Source organism: Centruroides sculpturatus, unplaced genomic scaffold (assembly GCF_000671375.1).
Source record: "Centruroides sculpturatus isolate CEXI.00-Female unplaced genomic scaffold, Cexi_2.0 scaffold1021, whole genome shotgun sequence".
NCBI classification, from domain to species: Eukaryota; Metazoa; Arthropoda; class Arachnida; order Scorpiones; family Buthidae; genus Centruroides; species Centruroides sculpturatus.
Genome location: NW_019385361.1, coordinates 18,431 through 25,229, shown reverse-complemented (window position 1 = coordinate 25,229; position 6,799 = coordinate 18,431).

Below are 6,799 nucleotides of genomic sequence, written 5' to 3'. Positions count from 1 at the left end.
TTGTAATTATTTTAATTATTTTTATTTCCAAACTGATTTTAACCAGTTCTATAGTAAGGTAACATTCCAATAGACAATATGCAAAGCTTTTTTTTCAGTTTACAGCAGTATTTATTACACAAAATTTAAGTAAAGCTTAACATGCCGATCTTGCCCCGATCTCCCCTATTTCTTCCACGCTCATCAGTGAGAAGAGAATGTGATAATAATATGAATGATTTATAAAATTTCATATAATCTTTTATATGAAATATAACTTTTATTATATGGTAAAAGCCGAAAAATTGAAAACAGAATATCATGTAAATTTATTCAAAATAAGAATTCTAAAACTTTAATTTCCTGGACTTTTTATAATGTTCATTGTTAATCATTTTTTATAACTTACTTCTTTTGTAGAATTTCGCCGGGGTGATAATTTTAATTTTAATCAAAGAAGACACAGTCTGTCCAAAAATATTTTTTTTGAAAACCACCTTTATTCTTATCATATGTTCCAGAACACATGATAAGAATAAAGGTGGACCTTTCTTTTGAGGCTACTTTTGAGGCAGGATGAAAACTCAAGACTTCTGTAAGACCACCAGTTCCTTTATTTTACTTTATTGTTTTAATTGGATATTTTTGTGTGTTTTTTAAGGAATGTTTTAATCTGACGACTTAGTAGCTTCAAAGAAAAGGTCCGGTCGTCGAAGGTGTTCTGGAACACATGATAAGAATAAAGGTGGTTTTCAAAAAATATTTTTGGACAGACTGTGTCTTCTTTGATTAATACTTACTTCTTATTGTCACTACTAATTATAAGAAATAACTGTTCTAAAGAAGAAAAATTAACAATTTTATTAGAAACTTGTTCTAAAATTATTTAAAAACCAACATTTATGACATGTTAATGAGTGTGTATATAATAGAAAGTTCCTATAATTAATGTAACTTTTATTATTGTACACCCATTAATTTTTCCAAAATAAAGTTTTAATTATATTGATTTATAATAATTTTTATTTTAATAATTAGAAATGTTATAAATATGGACTATTCTTGGCAAATATCGAAGATGCAATCTTATCATTTTCAAAAATAACAATTGGTGTTATCTAAACGGTTATTGAAAGCTAGTAAAAATTATATTTATAATTTTATTATTCATCCATTCATCTTTTTATTATTTTATTATAACTCAAATAATTTTATGATAAAAATGTTACCATAAAATTCTATTTCAATTCGTTATCAATTAATGTACTATACATTGTAATTTAACAATTAATAATAGGTATTCTACGCTTAATAATTTTTTTCCTGATAAATTTTCAAGTTGTTGATAAAAAAAGAGCGATTAAACTCCATTAATATAAATTTAATTGTTTGTTTTAACTATTAAATACATTTTTTTAATTCTGGAAAGTCTCCTTAAATTTTTTCATAACAATTAAAGAAGCTTATTTTCAAACTTTATAAAGGTTCTTAATAAAATAGAATTCAATTTACGTTGAATTGTTCTAACTTTCGGATACAACACAAAAAGTATTTTCATCGTCATTTTGAATTTATGTTACTTACAATAAAGTAAACAAAGCGTAAAAGTGTAAATTACTTGAATATCTACTTCACAAAGAACTCGTTCCTTCATAAAATGCATAATTATTTTGCGAGATAAATAATGATATCAATTAAATGTTTAGCAACCACGAACTAAAATGAAATAATGAAATTCAGAACAATAACTTGCTACAATCTCTTGTAAGATTTATTGTCTACTTTTATTACATTTTACTGAATACTTAATTTATTAATGGCAAATAATGGCGTTATGTTTTAGTTTAGATAATTGGTAAAGTTTTTCGCATTTTATACGTAAAAAATAATTCTATATTTTTATTATGGAGAATGAATGTTTTTTATAAATTTTGTTAAATTAATGATAAAAATATTTCTGTCTGTATGAAAATCTTCCCTACTGTTTCTTTTCTCTACGAGAAAAAAGTTACATAAATTATGTTTATTTGTATAACTGTTTATAAATTAAAATTGCAAAATATCAAAATTACGTTCAACTTTTAAATATATATTTTGGATTACTTGTAATTAATTAAAAATTAACGTGGTTTTTAATTTGATGTTTTTCTCTTAAATAGTTAAATAATAAACGTAGAATCAAGCCAACAAACAGGATATGATCATTTTTATGACACATTTATATAAAAATATTTTAATAAATTAATGAGATTAATATATTAAATTTTCCAATTTATTTAAATGCCATATTAAAAAATGTATAACTTTTTATATCTTAATTATGTTTTGATGACTTAAAAATTTGCAGTTTTGAAATTTCATAAAATCTAAAGCATATTGATTTAATAATAAAAAACAATAATAATAGAAGTTTTATATTCAACAAATTAACTCGATTTATAACACCGTTTAATAGTCAAACAGGTTTCTTTCCTATACACTTTTTCCATTTATATTAGTATAGGCTATAAGTCTTTCATACAATATAAATCTTTATTTTTTTCTCTAGCTAATTTGAGTCGCCGTAAAATCGTAAATATCGATGTTTTTTCTCGACTTTTTCCAATATTTTTGATCTTGAGAACGGAAATCATTACAACTGTTTTAATGATTTTCGCTGTTTATCTCAAGTTCTCAGTTCAAACTGAAGTATCTCCTTCAGTTTGAACTTCTCAGAAAGAAGTGAAATTGGTCAGTCTCCATTGCCTGGAGAAGTAATCAACATATCATCTCTGCAATCAAATACAATTACTGCTTTTTCTCTAACTTCTGTTCAATCCAATTTGAAAGAAAGGAACGACTCTCTTGATTGTCAGATATAAACACAAAACATAAAAGACCACGATTTGGCAATAACTTTCCCATATTACTGAGAACAAAATATCAATTTTTCTTGATAATTAATCGTGATAATCTTACTTCATTAAAAATTTATTTTCACTGTTGTAAAAATTATTGACGATCAATCAATTCAAATGATGTAGCGAACATAAACTTTCTAATCTTTCTATAATCAATAAAGCAATGGAAATTTAATAAGCTCTTAAAAAAGTAAAATTAAATTCTTGCAGCAATCATTTTAAGTAAGATCTGCTAATGTTTGTAAAATAGTATTGACAATATCATTGCCAAAAATAATGTTAATCGCTTAAAAACCTTATAACCGACTTTTTCGAACATTTTCATTCAATAAATTTTTCCTTATAGTGTTTATAGCAGTGATATTTTTAAATATTAGTTACAATGGTTATAATTATATTATTTTATATATACTTATTATATAGTTTTTACTGTATCTTTAAGATCTCTGTACTATGTATTATTATAAATATGAATTTATGTTTCTTTCATTTAAACTTATATTTTTAGTGACAAGCTCGATATTTAGAGTACTGCTTTTGTTTTCTCCGCCTGCATTTTTAACAAATAATTATTGTAGTAGTCATGATTGATTATATTATACATTTTTACTCAGTATATGTTTGTATATTTGTTATATTCTGCAATCAAGTTTTATATTTTTATGTATTTATTGCAAATGGATATCGTCATCATCAACAACCATTATCAATCTACGGCTGGATGAAGGTTTCCTCTATCTTTTCCATTTTTCTCCGTCCAATGCTTTGTTTTCCAATTTATGTCAACCACTTTCCTTATTTCGTCGCTCCATCATACTTGGGGTCTTTGTCTTGGGTGTTTAATGTCTTGTGGGCACCAGTCTAAGATATTTGTAGTCCATCTGTATCGTGTCTTCTAGTCATGTGTCCAGATTATTGCCATTTTGAACGTTTGATCCTCTCAATCATATCATTCACCTTCGTATGACATTTTATTCAGGTAAATGGATGTACATTTATTTTTATAATATAANATTGAATGAAAATATGGCTACAATGTGATCTTATGACACTATTGAATGAAAGGATATAAACATACGGAAAGTCCGAATTCGGATCCTCACAAATTCAATATGTACAAATTAGTACGTGGTAAAATTTGTTAGATAAGTCTGAACTAAATCAATTATTCAAGTTAACAATTAATAGATATTCTATCTTCGTTTATCGATAACTAGAAGAATTAAATTAAAACAAGAGTTACGAAAGATTTAATATATTATAACCTCTAAAAAAATAATTTTCATTAACATTTATTTCTTGAGTAAGTTACGAAATAAATCAGTCATAAACGATGTAAATTATATGTTATAATATGATAAATTATATCATTAATAAAATTTAATTACATTAAAATAAAAATTACAATTTATTCTCTTCCTTTTTTATATTTTGATAAATTATATTTGATAAAATTATATTATAAAAAAGATACTCGGCAAACATATAATTTTAATTTAATTTATTTGAAAATTACGATCGCGTTTAATTGTACAGAGGACTTGACACATAATTTATGATTTGTTAAAAATGAAGTTTCATAATTATAAAACGTATAAAAACGATTTAAAAAATTAAGAGTTAAATATTGAAGTTATTTATTTCATAGTAATTGGGTTTTATTTTCCGAAGAAAAACAATTTTTCGTGCGTTATACAGTACTTATAATCATATACTAAAACATAAGTTTGTAGTTGGAATTCTTACTAAATCTTTTCCACAATGACAATTGATAAAAGTATTGTACTCGTGTATTTAATCTGATAAAAGTGCTTTTTTANTGCAAACATTTGTGTGATTTCCTTTTATTGATAAAGTTTATTGTAAATTTTTTCTTAATATAATCTTTTTGTAATTATGAAATATAAATTCTCGGCTTTTCGAATAATTAATCTTGAGTAATTTTATGTCTTGTTTCTGTAAATATCAGAATTTTACTTATGAACTTTAATTACAAATAATAATTAATTGGTGAAGTTTAGTTATTAATATATCAATTTTAAAATGTTATCTGTTCTTTTGTTTTGTAATGAAAGTAGATGATCATGTTTACATAGTAAAAATAATAGTAGTAGTTTTGTTGAAATATTAATACAATTCATCTAAGTTTGTTTATGGTTTGAATTTGATTTTTCTCTTGATTACCTGCCAAGATCTGTAATTAAGTGAACAATTTACGTATTAAATTTTACTTATATTTTCCGAAATTCATTCATAATGTTTTATTTTTTCATTTTGAGTATGAAAACTAAACAGGTTTTGTTAAAATGAAGGGTTTGATTTTTCTATTGATAAATTATTAGTATTTATAAAAACTTAATTACTTGTTAACGTAACTTGTCAGTAACAAATTGTTTATATTCTTATATTTACATTAATTTTAATTATATTGTGAAAAATCAGCTAAAATATGAGCGAACATGAAACTTAGCAAATTTCAAAATTTAAAAAGAATATAAATATTATCATCTGAAGATATTAAAATTTTATTAAATATTGTTTGTAAAAATATTATTAAAATGATACACTATAACAAAATTCTTTACGAAGTTCTTTTGCATTTATTTCATTCTTTTCCTTCATCCTTTATAAAATTAGTCGTGCTATTAATTAATATCTATTGTACTACATACTATGATCGGGAATGATTCATTGTAGGAATAGTTTATAGATCTACAATTTTTTCAAATTGATACCCAACAGAAACAAGAAAATACATCTTTTTGGCGATTTTTTCACTTTTCAATTGCTTATATTTCGGTAACAGCTTTATAGAAAATCTTGAAATTTTTCACACTTCCTAAGAAAACAATTCCCTTTCGAACGAGATATTCCAAATTACTACAGACATTTGAGGATGAAAAAATTGACTCCCGAAATCAGCAACTCTAATTCCCGTATATGTAGTCAGTCAGTGACTTTTTTATTTGATAGAGAGTCACTGCCGTGACTCTTGATAAAAAAACAAACGCTGATTGGTTATTGTCTATGAGAAAGATAATTTATAACTTAATGTATTTCACATAATGTGGCTCTGCTTAGTAACTATATTGTTATGGCAAATTCTTTAAAGTTCTGTGTTATAATTACTGTACTATACTTTCGCACACAACACAACACACATTACAAAAAACACAAAAAAAACNAAAAATAATCTTAAAAATCATAAATATGAATTATATTATACTTTAAATATTCCATTTTTATCTAAAAAGAGGAAAATCTCTGGGCAACGGTATTACGCGAAAAATGGCCGTTGCTATGGAATGTATTAGTTCCTGGAAAATGGCCGCTGTTAAGAAGTTGCCGTTATTGAAAGTTCAATTTTATAAATAATATAAAAGTAACAATAATTGGAGTAAACTTTTACAATGTTTGAATTTTATAAAAGTTTATGGAAATAACGTTATGCTGCTTTAGATACTTCATTTCAATCCGAGAAAAAGGTAAACAAGAAATTTCATCTGGATGAAGACATAAAGATGAGATGGAAAAACCGGATATAATGAATGATATGTGATTTTTAATTAAAAATTTGTACTTACCTTAAACACATGTTAACATATTCGCATGTAAATTTTTCGTAAGATGTTACTCTTGTGATATTTGTCAATTTATTAATATTTATTGTGGTATTTATTTTTCTTTTTTAATATAGGGGAGACCGGGGCAACTTCGGCATGCGGGGCAAGTTTGTCAAGCTCTTTTTTTTAAAAACAAATTAAAAGGAGACTTTGGTTATAGGTTAGGCAGTTGAGTTTTATTGGTGGCTTGTTGAGTGTAGTGTTTTTATTGTTCTCCAACAAGCGTAGTTGAATTATCAAGCAAATTTTCATTTTCGTTCAATTCCATATAATATTTTTTTTCCATTTATATTGAAT